The sequence below is a fragment of the Amblyomma mixtum genome, chromosome 10 (genome assembly GCF_055824585.1).
Source record: "Amblyomma mixtum isolate Tamu chromosome 10, ASM5582458v1, whole genome shotgun sequence".
In the NCBI taxonomy this organism is placed as follows: Eukaryota; Metazoa; Arthropoda; class Arachnida; order Ixodida; family Ixodidae; genus Amblyomma; species Amblyomma mixtum.
The window spans coordinates 127,392,924-127,411,266 of record NC_143021.1 but is presented as its reverse complement, the minus strand read 5'-3'; the positions used below and the strand labels follow the sequence as shown (position 1 = coordinate 127,411,266).

The 18,343-nt window shown below is 49.5% G+C and overlaps 1 protein-coding gene and 1 pseudogene across 1 annotated transcript in view; one reads left to right on the top strand and one right to left on the bottom strand.

The window, feature by feature from the left end:
* Positions 1-18,343, bottom strand: part of LOC149326905 (uncharacterized) — a 209,541-nt gene that overhangs the window by 37,825 nt on the left and 153,373 nt on the right. The window lies entirely within an intron of this gene.
* LOC149326906 (uncharacterized) lies at positions 879-1,930 on the top strand (annotated as a pseudogene).

Sequence of the window (18,343 nt, the reverse complement as noted above, 5' to 3'; positions counted from 1 at the left end):
TGTTCGATTGAGGCCAAAAAGGAAAGGCAAGCGGTTTCCATTGTAGTTAAAGAAATTTCACCGGAACTTCAACTTTCGTGGCCCGCAAGCATTCCGATTTCTGGCTCCACATTTTTCTCTTCTCACCCAGCGTTCATTAAGATAGCTAGCCAATGTTAAGATGATACCAGGGATCATTCCTGGAATCACTCCTTCCGTAGATGCAAGTAAGCAATCTTGGAACGAACTGTGACCCAGTTTGTTCTCTACTTTTTGATGAAATAGCAATAAAAATATATGCTATGATGTCACACAGTACGTTGTCCACGGTTTTACAGACGTTGGTATAGACCCCACTCCAACCATTGCTGACAGGGCTATGGTTGGTCTCCTTGCTGGTGTTTCTAGAAGGTGGTTTAAGCCGGTAGCCTTTTTCTATAGGGCACACATCAACGCCATCGTCTGTCGTACACAACCTGAAGCTGTCGTTCATTTCGGAGTTTAGAAGAGTCAACATTACAGTGAAAGCTCTAATTTGTGACCACGGCACTTCGAACATCAGTCTCACTAACGGGCTAGGCATTGACAGGCCTTTTTTTCAAGTTAACAGTAGGCCAGTGTATTTCATATTTGATGTACCACATTAGATTAAAACAACAGGCAACAATGTCCAAGCACACAAGCTGCGCATTAGGAACGACATTGTTGACTGGTAGCACATTGTCAGCGTTTACGAATCCAGGCAAGGGTTGCGGTTGCTTTCAGAGTTAACAGAACGCCGCATCTTTAACAGACCTTGCGCAAATATGAAGATCAGCAGAGCAGTGCAGGTCCTCAGTGCGCCGGTCTCCATCGCAATCATCGCGATGGTGTACAAAAATGAGCTCCCTGCTTCAGCCATGGCTACGACACAGTTTTGTGACCGCATGGACAAGCTTTTTGATTCCCTGAAGAGCTCGAGTACGAAAAAAAATCTGCAAATGCTCCCCCACGCAATTAAGAAGGGACATTCTGAGTTGACTGACTTCCTTCGAGGCCAACTTCTTTGGACTGCATCATGGAAGTTCGACGGCATACGTCAGCCGCAAAGAATTGTTGGGTGGCAGATTACAACTGAGGATGTTTATCAGTTCTGCGATGACATCTCAGAAAACTACGGCCTTTAATGCCTGCTTACGCGTAGACTCCAGCAAGAGCCCCTTCAAAACATATTTGGTCATATCAGACAGAAACAAGGTTGTAACACAAACCCCACTGTGTCACAATTTATTTCTGGTCTCAAGCATATCTGCATCAGAAAGTTGTTCAAGCTATCCGAACATGGAAATGTGGAGGACGGTGCATGTGACCTTCTTCATGAGCTCTTGCCAATCTCCCTCAATAGTGAATCTCTAGTTAGCAATTAGGAGTGTGCGCAGTCTCATGACTTTCATTCGTTGGAGGACCCTTCTGAACTCGCAAGTGACGTTAATTATCACATCATTCATGACTCTGCAGCTTATTATATGGCTGGCTTTCTGATCAAGCTGTTTGTTGGGAACTCAGGCAGCGCTTGCAGTTGTCTGCAGTTACTGAAAGTCGACAGTGAGACCCTGAACAGTCCGCACCAGTATTGAAATGTTTTGAAAGCATAACACATGCCTAGAAAAATGTTTGGCAATCTGACTGTGCCTTCGAAAGAAGCTTTAGCTTCCGTCCAGCTGCTTGAATCGCACATTCTTGTATTAATTGAGGGTAATGCACATCCCCAAAAGTCTGTGATGTTTTGTATCTCCATTTGTCGCGAGTTGGCGGTTTTCATATGTGTTCTGCTGAGTGTCACAAGAGGTTTGTGAAAAGTTTTTGCGGACTTCGTCTGTGCAGGCGTGTGCGTTTCGTTAACCAAAGCCTAGACAAGGTTCAGTTTCAATCTTCGGCTTCTCGTGTGCAACAGGCCAAGTTTAAAGGTTAGAAAGTGCTTTGCACAAACATGTACCTTCTCCGAAGAGCCAGAACACTGCAGTGCAGTTTCTTGAAGTGATTTCTATTACCTTGTAAACATGTTACAGTGCATAACTTGTGTGATTTTTTTTTTAATCTGAAGGATTTACTGGTGAACTGTGGGTATTTGGTGCAGGTAGACGATCGCTGTGTGCGCTTCACATCAAGTCACACTTTGATAGCAAGATCACTTCGGATGTTGGAATGTTTTCAGATGGATTATAAACACCGTTGTAAACATCATACTTTAATGTGGGCACGTTTCATATCGTTACTCTTCTCACGGTCGAGCTTAGCGTCTATCTCGTAACTAGTCGTCAAACGTTTTGTAATAATCCTCAAACTTGCAGCCTGTGGTGGTGCATTGCAGGTTTCTCCCTGTTAATACTTATTGCTTATTAAAGAGAACACAGTATGCACAGCGTTTTTGAGAAGTAAAGAGCCCAAAGAGTTGGCTTTTCAACCGTGAAATAGCGTTCTTGCAGCATTAATTACGGTCCTAACTTTGCGGAGGAGTGAGAACTACAGTTCATTTTACCTTCGTAATATTTGCATTGCTGATAATGACTGTCAAGCCACAGAATACCCGAAACTTGTGATAAGGTGGTACATAAAAGAGGCAACCGCCCTGCCTACGTTTTAGCTGCGTTTATTATTCACTTTGTGCGCTAGTTGCGAAACACTACCATTTGATGACATCTAGCTTGTTTCTTTTTTCTTCAAGCACTAGCGATGTGTTGCCTACCTGTCTTCTTTTTCTCTCAGTGTGCTTACTACCTGTCTTTTGTCTTCTGTGTTAATACTTTCAGATTTGCCTAAATTAAGGAACGGGGTTATATTTCTAACTAGCGTTTCTGTACCATGCTGGCCTCGGTTTGTGTGCAGCCTTTATGTGCTCATTCTTTATATTGCGCTGCAAAAAAGTTTCCTCGACATTCCGTCTGTTTACTAAATACTGCATGTTGATTTACCACTTGCTCCGAATAGGAGACAAGCCCGACGGACAGAAAGAGCCCTTGTTGATTTATGAATCCATAACTGCTTGTTTCATAGTTCCGTTCTCTGTACAACTTGCAGTCAAATATTTTGGGACTACGAAATTCGCACAAGGGATTAAGCATGACATTTTGTCCGCCTCCGGCCACACCCAAACTTAGGTAACGCGCAAGCAATTCGGAATCTGCACCAGTGAAACCGAAACAAAGAGTGTGTGCCAGTTCCGAAAGCCAACCGCTTGGTGCGCAAGGATCGATTATGTGGCACGTAAACAATTTGAAATTCGCTGCACAGAAACTAAAGCAAGAACTGTGGGCCAGCTGCTTCATCCAGCACCTTTAGCTTCACCAGTGACTAGGTGCCTTGAAATCGTTTCGAGGGGCACGCCAGCAATTCGCAATTCGCGCCAGTGAAACCGAAACAGGCAGTCTGGGCCTGTTTCTCTCACCAACGGCTAGGTGTGCTACAATCGATTGGGCTGCTGGGGTCTATGAGAGTGCCCTCTCTTCTGCTTACTTTCTGTACGGCCAGAACAAGAGCGCATAATTATTGCGGGGCATCGCATTTACAGCATACGCAATAGCGCGGCTTACGCACTGCACATGAGAGGTAGTACATTTTCATGGAGTTGTTATGCAAGCCGGATGCATCCTTCCAAGGTTAGCACGCGATATTTGTTCAAGTTCATGGTGGTTCATGGCTTCACGGTGCGAGTCGAAAGGCAGTTGAGCATCTCTCTGGAAAAGAAACTGAAGCCGAAGGCATGGTACCATGGGCAGGCATTTGCTGACGCAGCCCAGCGGCTGCTGGGGTGTTGTACTTTCAGTGATAGAAGGCTCTGGTGTCGCACTATCTCGGTTGTTCGTCGGATTTGACTAAGCCGAAACAGCACAGTCGCCGTCGGTGTCATCGTCACTTGTTTCAGTGCGCTGCTCGCCGGAATGAAGCAGGTGTCGCCTATTGCGCCGAAAAACACGACGACATTATGTTATGGTGTGGTAGGACCTCGGGGCGGCTTTTCCAGCCACCTTCCCTTTCTGTGACCATGTTGTGTCTCGCAGCCTCGCGACGTCTCCTTTAGCAAGTGCAGGCAACGGCTGTCCTTCGACCGTCTGGCGGTGCTTCTTCACCTCAATAGTCTTGATACTCTCAAAATCAGGGAGGTTAGAGCGAAGGTGCCTGCCTTCAAGACGTTTGCAGAGGGATTGACATGTGGCATTGATCGGTAGGCCAGAAGTGCTGACGCGCACCTTGCGTTTACTTCATTATCTGCTTGACAACTTCCACACCTTCTTCTGCAAGACTGTTAGAATGCCGGTAGTGCGGACCAGACGTTACGTGTGCGAAGTCGTACTCTTTAGCGAATGCTGCGATCTCTTCGCTTGGAAACTAGGGCCCATCATCAGTGCAATGTTCAACAGGAATACCGTACGAAGCAAACATAACGCGGAGAGCCTCAACAACACTTCTTGCACTTTTGTCTGGCAGCCTCTCGACATCTGGGAAGTTAGAAAGACCGCCACATGTGACAACATAGGAATTTCCTTAAAAAGAAAAGATGTCCACTCCGCCTCTTACTATACAGAATGTGCCACCGAGCACATTAGATAGGGTTGTATGGCTTGACCGTGACTTGATGCAGCAGCGAAATACATGCTACATGGCAGGAGATATCAAACTGGACAGTGCTCTGAACAAAGGAGGCGTGAGCTCTTAAATACAGTCGTGAGCACAGATTCCCGCCCTTTTCGACCTATCAGGAAGGGCAGTCTTTTCGGTGCTATCTTTAGGAGCATCCCTGTGGATGACTGGTCAAAACTTGTAGCTGGAGAGAACTTGTCTTTTTCTCCTTTTCATGTTCTTGTGTCTCTGGCGAGCATAGGCGCGCAAGACAAGCCACGAGTGGGATGCTGCTAGTGTTGCCTCTTTAAATTCTCATTGATCCTTTTTGGGTCCATGCAAACCATAAGTCTCCCGTCCTTCCTTTTAAGGAAAACCCAGTTGGTAGATCCGTATTCTTTTTTGAAGCCGTCGCGCTGGCTGAACGACAGAGACAGCAGTTGGCTGTGGTACCACGCTGTGTGGTTGCTTTAGGCGTCCTAAACCCTTGAAGAGGTACCTAAAGAGCTTGATTGCTGTGTATTGTTGGGACTAGGCCTCCGAGCCTGGTCAGCATGGTTGGGACTGCAGCACCTCAGCTTGCTGCCTCTGTTCCGCAGAGGTTAGCAAATAAACGGTCGAGGCGACGGTGAGTCAAAGGACTTTTATGTACAGTATTTACAAGGGCTTTACATGATAGGTACAAGGGCTGAGAGCACAACGGGCTAGCACAAGGAAGTAGGGCGGCCCCGGGAGGACGTAGCTCTGGCGTGATGGCTGCTCTGCTGCCCGTCTGCTGCTCGGGCTCAGCGCGGCTCTGTTTCTATAGCCGCCGGTGACCGTTGCGGCAGCCAGCCGTTCAAACCCTCCAATCAGGTCACGGCACTGGCCACCGTTAAAATTGGACGAATGGACGAGAGATCTCGGCCGTTGAAGGTTTGCAGACTGGAAAGGCGGCCGGCGAAGCGTCGTAGGAGTCTGGAGCCGACAGTGAGGCGGAGGAGGAAGGGTCGGCGCCGGCGAGCCAGGATGGTTCATGCTGCAAGCCGCGACATGTCCGATGAGAATCTGGGCTTGCTTTGCGCCACGGCGCTGGTTTCCAGAGAGGCCAGCGGAATGTGGGCAAGAGCACAACAGCACCACCGCCGCCAGACAATGCGCCACGAAGACGAGCTGCTTCCGCGTTGCTCGGATGCGGGGCGTGCTCGTACACCAGGCTCCTCTAAGTTCTCGTCTGGTGTTAAGGCGCAGGTAGCTCCAGGCTCCTTTCCGTGAACAGGTCCCGCTCGTCCAGACAGGATCACTGCTCTGCCGCCTTGTCGCCCAGGGGTCTGGACCAGCTTCGCTCGGTCCTTCGGAAGAGCTTGCTTCTGAGCACCGGTGGTTGATTGTTCTGCATCTTGGCTAGAACCCACCGATAACAGGCAACACACAACACGAGCAGTGCCCTCTGTCACCTGTCAAAACACCAGATTTCAAGGTCACAAAATCGTGCTAGCTATATTTCTGATCTCGCCTCCTTTTTTTGTTCCCTCTTCAACAAGAGACATATGTGGGATACAAGAACTCTTAAAATCAGAACTCGAACACAGTGTCAAACGCATGCAACACATGGAATGAGATAAATGCAAATTAGATGACTAGAGATCAGTTGGGCAGGAAAACAATCGGCTGAGGCCGCAAATGAGGACATCAATTTGGCTCCTAATTACGAGGGAACTTGACTACTGTTCGCTAAGTGACAAATTGTAAGTCACGAGGCGGTCGAAAACAGCCTTGCTTGGAACGCACAGCTTAGTGCGTCTTAACTTGCTTGTAACGGACGTCCAAACGACACTCGCTACCGTGGAAGCTAATGTCCCTGCCTCTTTCAATGTGGCTGCGCTTTTCTCTCTCTCTCTCTCGCTCTGTGCTTGTGCTTCCAGTTTCTACAGGAGCAACAGTACGAGAACATTTTACGTTCCCTTACTGGTGACTTATCCCGTTTATTACGCTTCACGCTAGTCGCGACGTTCCTGAGCGAGTGCGGAACGTTTCCGGTTGGACTGTACTTTCTTTTGCTTTGTTCGCGTGGTCAAGTGAGAACTTCCACAAGTCTTTAATTTCTCGCGCATCTATTTGCCTTTCGTATCTACCCGGCTTTTTGATTGTATGCCTAATAAATGGCGTCATGTCAACTCGCGTCTTTGCATTGCCATACCTACGCTTGGTCGAGCGCTTAGGCGGTTTCTTCTTGCAAGTTATCCTCTTGCCCCTGTCACTACGGCCCCGTACAATCTTGACCTTTTTTGAGCCGTACACGTGGTTTCTGTGTGCGCGCGTGTCGCTTTTCTGTGGGATCGTGGATACTCCCGCGACTGCAGCGGGAAGCGAGAGCTTTTATGAGAGTACGCGCCTTTGCGCGTCTTGCTCTCTGTGCTGGCGGCAAGATTCACCCTTGTCCCGCTTCATAATTTTTCGCCTTCCCGGCAGCGTTGTTTTGTATCTCGGTCTCCCTTGATACTCTTTCCCGCGTGAGTGCTTGTATGCTTTCCTTTTGCAGTTTATCTTACTGCCGAGATCCATGTGCCTCAACACACTTATGCTCTGCACTTTGCGCGATAGTGATGCCTCGCACATTTCTTCAGCTCTGATTCTGAAGCTAGCTTCAGGGCTAACAAGGTTATTGCTGTTGCTGCTGTCCATGTGCCAGTGAAGCTGATGCTTCTGATGGCTGCTACTCCTTTTCGTGCGCTTGCCCTTTCTTTCTTTATGGCGGCACCACTCCTTTTACCTGGCTCTCATATTTTGGTGACAGCTCTCTCGTGTGCTTGCCTTTCCCCTCCTTTCGGTGGCAGCACAGTTTTTCCTCTTTGTGTATCACTCTTTGGTGATAGTTCACTTTCCTGAACTGGTGACCTCCTTTCTTTCCGGTTGCAGCTTTCTTTCTTGAGCTTTCCTTTCGTTTTCTCCTGTGGAAGCGCATGCTGCTTCCGTCGCCTAAGTTGCTGCTCTCTGACAATATCACTCTGACTGTCAGCCGATTCACGTGCGCTACCTAGGTCACGTCTGTCTCCAGCGCCTTACTAGACTCCTCCAAACTGCGCTCTTCCTCCTCAGAGTCTCTGAGCGCAAATTTGTCCTCATCGTTCTCGGACTGACTGACGACTACCGCCGCCATATCGTCTGGAACGTTCTGTTCTCCACAGTCGTCCAGCACCTTAGTTTCTTCAGGTGCGAGCTGACCAGTCTTTTCTCCTGACATTAGTGCTGCCGCGCAGCTCTCGTAATGCTCCTGATGCGTTTCAGTCAATTGCGGTGAGGGTCGACTCTGCACTCAGTCGCGATGTTCCCACTAGTGCAGCTGCTTTCTGAAATGTGACTAAGCTCAGAGCTGTGCGAAAGCACGAGACTCGTTTTGCACCGATCGCCACAAACGCTAACGCACAACTCATCGTCCGCAAACTTTATATGCGTCCGCACCCGTTCACCCAAAGTGTCAGGTTTCTGCGTTTCTGCTGAACGCGATGCACAACAGGCTGTGTCGACCTCTTCGCTTGCGTTGGCATTGGCTTTTTAATGTCTAGCCGAATATCCTCTCTTCCATGCCCTGCAACTACTCCTGCTTTTGTCACGCTAGGAGATCCACTTTCCGATAACTCCGCGACAATCTCAATGGGCGACACCTATGTAAGTGCATCGTCAGATGGTGCGGATACCTTATCCGAAAATCGAGACGTTTCAACAGTACGCAAATGCGGGGCATCTTCCACTGTTACAGCAGCAGTTACATCTGCCACGTAGGACTACCTACCTCCGTGCCGCACTGGCAGGGCTGCTCTACAGCTACGCGCTCTACCTCTTTGTCACGATCCTTCGAACCTTCCGCATTTTCGAGCCATTCTAAAACTTCGGCTTTAAACTGGTAGGGAAAATCGAAAAACGATATGGAGGTATTCTGCTCGCGCTGGTACCTTTGGCGATGATCCGCCGGAGAAATATTATATCTCATCAGTCAAAAGAATTTGAGCTCATTAATCAGGCGCTTTACAACGTCATAGGCTTCGCTGGAAAGAAGGGCTACCAACTTCTGTGCCCAACCATTCCGCTCAACGCGCTTTCTGTCGCAGACAGGCTCGTACTCACCAAATATTTCGCCATATCTTCGAGGATCACGAAGCGCCGCGGCCTGTCTCTCGGCAGCCCAGTGTCACAACGGATAATGTTTCATTTCTCCCGAAACTCATCCGATGCGCTTCAAGCTCCAGGTCCATCAGTTTCCTAACGCGAGCACGCCGTTTTCCCAAGCTGCTTCCGTTTTTCTGCCTCTTCGCGCCAACACCTTTCTTTGGCCTCACGCTCAAAGCGTACTTTGGGCTCGCGCTCAAAGCGTCCTTTGGCCTCGAGCTCAAGGCGTTCTTTGGCCTCTTCGCGCTAACGGCGCTCTTTTGTCTCATCCCAGGCATCATTGGCTTCCTCAGCCGTTACTTTCTCTGCCCGCATGATCTCAAGAATCGCATGCTTTCGTTTTGCCGGGCCCAAGTCATGCCCAACTCTTCACAAATTTCGATGAGTTCTTTAACTTTGAAGTTCTCCGTCACGCAAAATAGCGTGTTGCAGTTCGCCCCTTTTCGGTGAATTCTCTTCCCGTTCACTACTATAGCGCTACTAGCATGACACGCGCAAGCGATTCTTTACGACAACGCCTTGTTTACTCTCTCCGCACCAGCTTTAGTCTCGAAGCACTCCTACTAGGCTCGAAACAGCAAAGCTCTGCCCAGTGCTACACACAGCCCTACTCTTCACTACAATCAGGTGTGTCGGGACTGGGAATCCGAGCCTGGTCACCCACCACGAATGAGACTGGAGCATTTCAGCCTGCTGCCTCTGTTGCGCAGAGCTGAGCCAAGAAACGATCGAGGGGATGGTGAGTCAAAGGGCGTGTATGTACACTATGTACAAGAGCTTTACATTATTGATACAAGGGCCGAGAGCACAACGGGCTAGCACAAAGAAGTAGGGCGGCCCCGGCAGGGCGTAGCTCCGGCGTGATGGCTCTTCTGCTGCCCGTCTGCTGCTCTGGCTCAGCGCGGCTCCGTTTTTATAACCGCCCGTCACCGTTGCGGCAGCCAGCCGTTCAAACCCTCCAATCAGGTCACGGCACTGGCCACCGTTCAAATTGGACGAATGGTCAAGAGGGCTGGGCCGTTGAAGGTTTGCAGACTGGATATGGCAGCCGGCGAAGCGTCGTAGGAGTCTCGAGCCGACAGTGAGGAGGAGGAGGACGCGTCTGCGCCGGCAAGCCAGGATGATTCATGCTGCAAGCCGCGACATGCCCGAGGAGAGTCCAGGCTTGCTTTGCGGCACGGCGGGCACACGGCGCTGGTTTCCAGAGAGGCCAGCGGAATGTGAGGTCGAGCACAACAGTATTCAGCATTAGTGTTGATGGCGTCCACTTTGCGCTGCACACGGCCTGAAGCTTCGCATGCGTGAAGCCCCAGTTTTGCTGGACAGATATTTTTCACCAGGTAGAATTTTACTGTAGTTGAGGCACTTCCAACGGTCAATTTTTGAACTGCTCTTCAGAAGTTGGTTATTACGCCTCTATTTTAATCTCGCAGCGGGGAGCTTGTAGGATTAGTTTCCGCAGCTTTCAGCTTGCGGTATGCTGAACATGGTAAGAGGCCTGCTTGTGCTTTGGTATCCGCCTTGAATAATGCTTCACGACCCGCAAATTGGGCTTTGATAGTCCAGTCGCCAGTATTGCAACACTCGATGCCAACGTCGAAAACGTAAAATTCTTCATTGCAGTTAGGATCGCTGACTTCAGAAGACTTCGCTTACGACCGGCCTGGCTAGAGAACAAATCGGGAAGTGATTAAGCTTTCAGACGGCGTTGAATCTTTTTTTCATAGGCAAGGCCTTGGCTATGTTCGTTTCGTTAATTGCATTCCTTGGAGCGGTACGAAATACCGTAGACTGCACTGGTCTCTTGCTCCTCTACAAAGCGGAGTCAGCATTCCCTACTGTGAGTGACTGATTCAGTGCTGTCGTCTGGCCTGGTCAAGACTTGATTTCTTTGTGCTCCTGGTTACGCTACCCTGCACACTTCTTCGGCCTTTACTAAAGTTAAGCCCTTTTCTCGCAGCATTTTTTTCACGACGTCTGGCCTTAAGCATCCCAAAGACGATCTAATCTGTCATCGCTGCATTGCAGTCCATCGAATCTGCACTGCACGGCTTGCTTCTTGAGGTCTCGAAAAAATCTTTCGAACGGCTCCTCATCTTGTTTTCTCGAGAGAAAAACATACCACTCGAGCAATTTATTGTTTTTGTGAGTGCACTATGCCTCATACTTCCCGATTAGAGCGAAGTAATCCACGTCTTCCTGCTCATCAAACTTGAACGTGTTGAAGGCGTCAAGCGCTGCATCTCCGGCAGCGCTCAACAGGTGTGCTGCTTTTGCTGCTCCGCTTCGCTGGTGGGCCTTTGACTTGATTACCTGCTGCGTGGTTGGTACTTCTTTGATGGTCCTTTAAGATGGTCGCCTTGATGAAGACTTCTAGTTTTTTTCCTTAATATGGTTCCAGTTCTGCGACAAGTTACCCGAGAACTGCAAAAGTTCCGAAGGCTTCAGCAGCTCCATCGCGCTGCCCTACTGGACACTTCTGACACCATGTATTGGATCGCAGTGACAACACTCGACAGCATGAAGGCCAGAACAAGGAGAGCGCACTTTTATTGCGAGGCAGCGTATTCATAGCATTCGCGATAGCGCGGCTTGCACACTGCACATGTGAAGCAATTATCCATCGAGCTGTCACGCAAGCCTGATGACACCTTGATTCGAATCATAAAAAGTGTGCCTTTGCCGCCTAAACATAAACAATTTTCGGTGACGTTGTTTCTAAGGACGGCATTCTTGTCCAATTCTTCCAAACTTCGTGCACTTGCCGAATTCCCTGAACGAACTTAAGTGAACCAGCTTGGCAGCTTAATAAACCACTGCTCTTGCTTTCGCTTATTCATCTTTAATTCTATCTCTATCGTCGCCCTTTTGGCTGAGATACTCGACAGCAGCTCCGACCCATCCGCTCGGACGTCCACTTGCGCTGACTCTTTCCATACCTCCCGCGGCCCTTTGGTTACGCCTCCCCTCTGCGCCACTTGACTGCGACAACTGAAACTTACGCTGGTGCTCAGCGTTATTGGCTTCGGCACCGTTCTTACGCAACGAAGACAGGGTTCCCGCCAATATATTGTTGCGCGCGCCCATGCGACCCTCACCAAAGCTGACATCAAGTTTTGTCTTTAAGAAACGGAGATGTTTAGCCGTTATATACCCATCGACAAATTTCACTCCCACATCTACATTTGACAGATGTATGTGGCCCACCATGCCTTATGCTGGATGTCCTTTCTGAAGCATTCTTGGAGCGGCCTCACACGCTGTGGTCTTGGTCTACAGGAAATTGCTATCAGTGTCACTTATGCTCTGTTCTCGCACGTCCGAAATGGGAGTATAATATGGCAGTTAATTTAAAAGAATAAGCTCAAAGGTCACAGAGAAAAGGTTGAAACGCTGTCGTAAACAAACTGAGTCTCTTTATCTTAGAGTCATCACGGTCTTGATAACAAAATAACCGTGAGGTATTCTATGGGTGTAGCCTCCCAGATCTCCCGCTCCTGTCTTCTCTTCCCTCTCGCGATGACTGTGGCTCTCGTAAACTGCATAGTAAACGAGAATTACTCGAGAGGCGAGGTTAATGCTTTAAAACTACACATCGCCAGACGGGGACACCAGTAAGACGGATCACATGATACCGTAAACACCAATGTCAGACAACCTGCGAAATCACACCGCGTTAAAGAAATCTGCAACCGTTCATCAACCGACCCTAATGGAACATTCATCAGGCATCCCGAAAGGTGTGGAAAAAAAAACGCCGTACGGACAGAGCCAGGTCGAATCACAGCTGGGGTTCATAAGAACGCGCCAATGAGAATTGTGTACTTTTCTTTTATCTCTTTCGCTTGCATCCCGTATGAAGCAGCAAGTGTCAGCTTCGGTGCCAATGCAGTCGACAGCAGACCGCGCCAAGGGTCACAAGAGGAGGAGAGAGCCGTGAGTGCGGTAAAAAAATATTTTTTTTTTGGGGGGGGGGGGAGGGGGATGGAAACGGCGCACTATCTGTCTCAGATATCTCGGTGGAGATCTGAACCGCGCGGTAAGGGAAGAGCGGAAGGTGGTAGTGAAAGAAGAAAGAGAGAAAGAGGTGCCGTAGTTGAGGCCTACAGAATAATTTCGGCCACCTGGGCTTTTTGCGTTCCACCTCCATTTAAACGCGGCCGCCGTGGTCGGGTTTCCCGGGTGCTCTGGCTCGTTAGGCGAGCGCCTCAACCATTGAGCCACCGCGGCGGGTTTGAGTGCGGACGCTGCTAACGTAAGCGTTGTAGGCGCTAGGCCTAGCGTTTCCAGAGGGGCCGTCCCGGGTTCCAACGCAGAATGGAGCACGGTCGGATGTCTGGAGCCACTCTTGAAACAGATATCGTGAGCGGCGACTGCGCGCTTGCCTCTGCTGCTTTTCGATGGGCGACGAAGAAAGGAAAGACGCCTACTAAACCGAGTTCACTGAAGCCGATATGGCAAACGACGGCTGGGCTTGCGCCTCGCTCTGGTTTGCGAATGGCGGTTTGGCGCCGTTGTGAGTGAATCCAGAGAAGTGCTGCTTTTCCGCGCCCATGACGAGCCGAAGAGAAGTTTCTAACGCGACCCGGCTGCCCTGAAGAATATTGTTGAAGCCCTGTCGTTCACAACCGTCTCGGTACCATGGTAAGTGATTTTGCATCTTAAATAGCGCCGAACTCCAAAAACGTTCGCAGGCTTGCCTGGAGCGGTGGCGAAAACTGTTCTGCGGAATAGAGCATAACAGGAATAGAGTTTTAGAGTTACTGCATATGCTACCAAAGGTACCTGGGCAGTGTATACAGTAACTCTAGCTCGTTTTATGTGAGTATGCGCCAGCGCTTCAGCGACTGCATTGTCAGTCAATACACTGCCTGCGCTGTAAGTTCGTCTTCCTTCAACAAAGCACCACACTAGCGCTTTTTACAAGTCTGCTTACGGCAGCGCTGAAGTTCACCATGCAAGTTTACTTTAGCGCTCTCTAAAGCATGTGTCTCACTTCAGTTCGGATATGCGCAACATTTTTGACCACCACTACTTTAATGCATCGCCTCGGAATGCGGCATGCAGCGTCGCTATTAACCTAAAAGAAAATGATCACGTCGCTGATCCTAAAATGCCATGGTTGCCAACAAAAAATCTAAATTTGCTTATCGTGCGTCTCACTGCAAATGAATGCGCCTAAGATTCTGAAGGGCGTTCTTGTATTCTGGCGTCACAGATATCGCCGCTATATTTAGAATTCCAATTTGAATAATCCTTGGATTAAGCACAGCGGTTGAATCACTTTGTCACCGGAAAACGAATGAGAGAGACAAAAAAACGGCTGCCAGTTCTTGCCTTGTCTTCTGCCGTTCGCTGCGGATTAAATATTACAGGTGTAGTACAAATTTGCTCTAGCTATCTGCAAAAATATACCGGCTGGTTTAATTCAAAGGATCATGCAGTTCATTGCCTTGTTCACCTATCAGTATTGGAATAAGTAATTCGAACAAGATAAATTTGCTCATAATGATTTGTGGTATCCAACATAAATGGACATCGTTCTATCCAGGTTTTAATTTACAATGACTCCAACGTTGCATCAATTTCATCTACGAGCAGTACCTAACAGTTAAGGGTTAAGTCCCAGAGAAAGGTACCCTTTGCAAGGGGTACAGGTATTTTTCTGCCAAACTGTTTGTGGCAATAGGCAGCTACTCGAATTTTTGTGCGAAAATATGGGAATCTGACGACTACGCTTTAGGAGCAGATTTTGATTAAAGCATTGATACCACGAGCTTTGGTAAGGTTTGCGGAATTTGTTACTGATTAATTATTTTGTAAGACGGGGGTTTAGAGAAGGCACTGGGGCCTCAGGAGCAGGGCGGCAACAGTCCGTGGTCAGCCAAGGCCAGCACGCAGCATGTGCAGCAATGGCAATGCCGCCGCTAAACAGAATGCTCGTCTTCGTCTTTACAATTACCACCAGAAAGAAAAGGAGCCAACCTGGCGACTTAAGTCGCGTGCAGGATGGCTGGGTCGTAGAACGGCTATAGACGCTGAACATGAACAGTCTCACGTCCACTGCGGCGTCGATGAGAAGACGGCATGAGAGGTTCGACTGTGTAATTAACTGGAGATGTACGCTCCAGGACACGGTAGAGGCCATGGTACTTGGAAAGAAATTTTGACGACAGGGCCAGAGTATTTGTCGCAATTCAGAGCCACACTAGGGAGCCATTGGGGAAGTGTGACGTTGTTTGACTGAGAGCGTGGCGGGATTTCTGTCTGCACTGGCCGTCAGTCGTGACAGCACGGGCGATGCGACGACAGTCTTCGGCGTGCCGGGCGGCTTCAGAAAGAGGTGTATACTCGGAAGCGTCGGGTTGATAAGACAGAATGGTGTCGATAGTGGCAGAAGGGTGACGGCCGTAAAGGAGAAAGGAGGACAGACAGTAGTAGACTGCGCTGCGGTATTGTACGCATAGGTTGCCTACGGAAGGACAAGATCCCTGTTAGATTGGTTTCAAGAGACATACATGAACATCATGTCACCGATGGTACGGTTGCAGCGCTCGGTGAGACCGACGGTTTGTGGATGATACGAAGAGGTGGTGCGAGGAATTACATTGCACTTGCTAAGGAGTGTTTTCACAACATCGGACAAGAAGACGCGACCTCTGTCGCTCAGCAATTTGCGAGGGACGCCGTGCCGAAGGATGAATCGGTTTAAGATAAACGACGCAACTTCTGACGCTGTGGCAGCCGGAAGGCCGGTGGTTTCGGCATGCCTTTTCAAATGGTCAACCTCGACGATAGCCCACCGGTTGCCGGCTGAAGTGTACGGGAGGGTACCGTATAAATCAATGCCGACGCGGTCAAATGGGCGTAGCGGGCAAGGCAGCGGCTGCAATTCTCCAACACAGTGATGAGGAAGTGGCTTGCTACGTTGACAGTTATTTGAGGATGAACGTGAGCATGCCACGCCAATAATAATTTCGTAGTCAGATGCGATAATAGATCTTGAACACTCCGACCTGACCACACTCGCGGTCAGAGTGAAAATGGGCGCAGACTTCCGAGCGAAGGTAACGAGGTATAACTAGCAACTACTTGCGGCTATCTGAGCTATAGTTGCGGCTAAAAAGGAAGTAATCACGAATTAAGAAATGCGAAGCATGGCGGCGAAGAGCACGCGAAGGCGAAGCAGCCGTAGGGCTGTTCAGGAAGTCAATGAGAGAACAGATCCACGGGTCGGCACGCTGAGCCAAGGGCATGGCGCTGATGTGAAGCATCGATGAAGAAGGGTCGAAGGTGTAAAGGCTGGAAATATTGGATGAAATTGGACAGCGGAATAGAGCATCGGCGTCTTGACGTTTACGGCCGGCACCATACACGACGCGGATATCGTATTCCTGTAGACGAAGGGCCCACCTCGCTAGGCAACCGGATAGGTCTTTCACGGAGAAAAGCCAGCACACCGCATGGTGGTCGGTCACGACTTCAGACGAGCGGCCGTAGAGGTAAGGGCGGAACTTGGTAAGAGCCCAAACTATCACCAGACACTCTTTTTCACTTTTTCAGTGACCGAGTAGTTAGATTCAGCCTTTGTGATCGTGCGGCTGGCATAGGCAATGACGTATTCGACGAAGCCCGATTTGCGTTGGGCGAGTACGGCGCCAAGGCCTGCCCCACTGGCGTCAGTATGGACCTTGGTAGGTGGGATCAGGTTGAAATGGCGCATTATCGGCGGTGCGGCGAGGATACGGCGCAAGGAATCGAAGGCGCCGTCGTACACTTGGGAAAACTGCGAAAGATCGGAACTTCCGTACAGAAGTTGTGTCAAAGGTGCACCAGTTGAAAAAAAGTTGCCCATAAACCTACGGAAGTGCGATCACAGTCCTGGGAAGCTGCGCAGTTCTTTGATAGAAGTAGGTGGGCGAAACGCAGCCACAGCACGCAAATTAGCCGGGTCCGGACGGACACCGTCTTTGGAAACAACATGGCCTAAAATAGTAAGTTGGCGTGCTACAAAATGACACTTCTTTATGTTGAGCTGGAGGCCGGCGTCAGAGAGGCAGGTCAAAACGAGCTTGAAGGGGAGAGGTGAGTGTCAAAGTCAACCGAAAACACGACGACGTCGTCGAGCTAAGAGAGGCAGGTTTTTCACTTTAGCCCATGCAGAATGGTATCCATCATCCTCTCAAAGGTGGCAGGAGCATTACAAAGACCGAAAGGCATCACAGTAAATTAGTCAGTGGTTACAAAGGCTGTTTTGGGACGATCGGCTTCTTACATGGGTACCTACAAGTAACCGGAACGCAAATCTAAAGAAGAAAATATTTGGGCACCTTGCAAGCAGTCTAGCGCCTCCTCGATGCGGGGCAGGGGATAGACGTCCTTGCACGTGATCTTGTTAAGGCGGCAGTAGTCTACACAGAAACGGATGGAGCCGTCTTTCTTTTTGACAAGCGCAACTGGCGAAGCCCAATGACTCCTTGAGTGCTGAATGACGCCGCTATTGATAAATAACTTGGCGCTCGGTTGCCGACGCATGATAAGAGCGATGCCATAGAGGACCTTGTGCACCTATGTCAATGCGATGTGTGACAGCCGAAGTTTGGCCCAGTGAGCTGTGATGACAGTCGAAGGAGGCACGGAACTGGCGGAGCAAGTGGAGAGGGTGCGTGCGCTGCGGCGGAGGAAGGTCTGGGTAGATAAAGCGGAGAAACAGTTTTGTAGGGGAAGGAGTCGGTGTAGATGAAGGTGGGCTAAGCGCAGTGAGATTGATGTGCGATGCATTGTTCGTCTCCTCACGGGTTAGAATAGACGCGATGGGTTGGACACTGCAGACATATTCGCCACGGCGCAGAACACTAGGGCAGAAAACTGGGTTACATACCCACAATACGAAGAGGCCAGCAGAAATAGTCACTGCGACGTAAGACAGGGGAAGACACTTGCGGTGAAGAAAAGTATGGGCTGACGTGAAAAAGAGTGTGTCATAACAGAGAGGGCCACAAGAGAGGCGCACAAAGACGGAAGAAGATGGAGGCAGGTCGATTCTTCGGCGCCGAGGGCTTTAACACACGTGGTGAAGAAGCCGCGTCCGGCAGGAATTGCGGCGCAGCAGAGAATCCTACTTCAGCGCGCGCGCAATCGATGACAGCAGCATAACGAGACAGGAAATCTCAGGCCAAAATAACGGCGCGAGAACAATAGAGAAAGACGACGTAGTCGATCGTATATAGGACGTCCAGAATTAAAACTCGAGCGGTGCAAGTTGCTGACGGCTTGATGGGCTGAACGCTGGTCGTGTGCAGCGAGAGACAGGCAATTGGCGTCTTAACTTTCTTCAAGCGTCGAAAATGTTTTGCGTTATTACTGAAATCGCGCGCCAGTGTCGACACGGGTCGTGACAAAGTCCCTCGACGAAAACTACAATAATTTTTAGCAACATAGCAGAGTGGGCAAGTTGGTAATGCATCTTAAGGAACGAAACGCCGCAAGTAAAACGAGGGACCAGTAAAAGAGATACACAAATACGCGCTCACTTACAGCTGACATTTTCATCGGAAAACCACATATAAATAATCTCTCATCGGTGCCTCACAGCCTCACGTCATCGTCACAAACTTGTAAC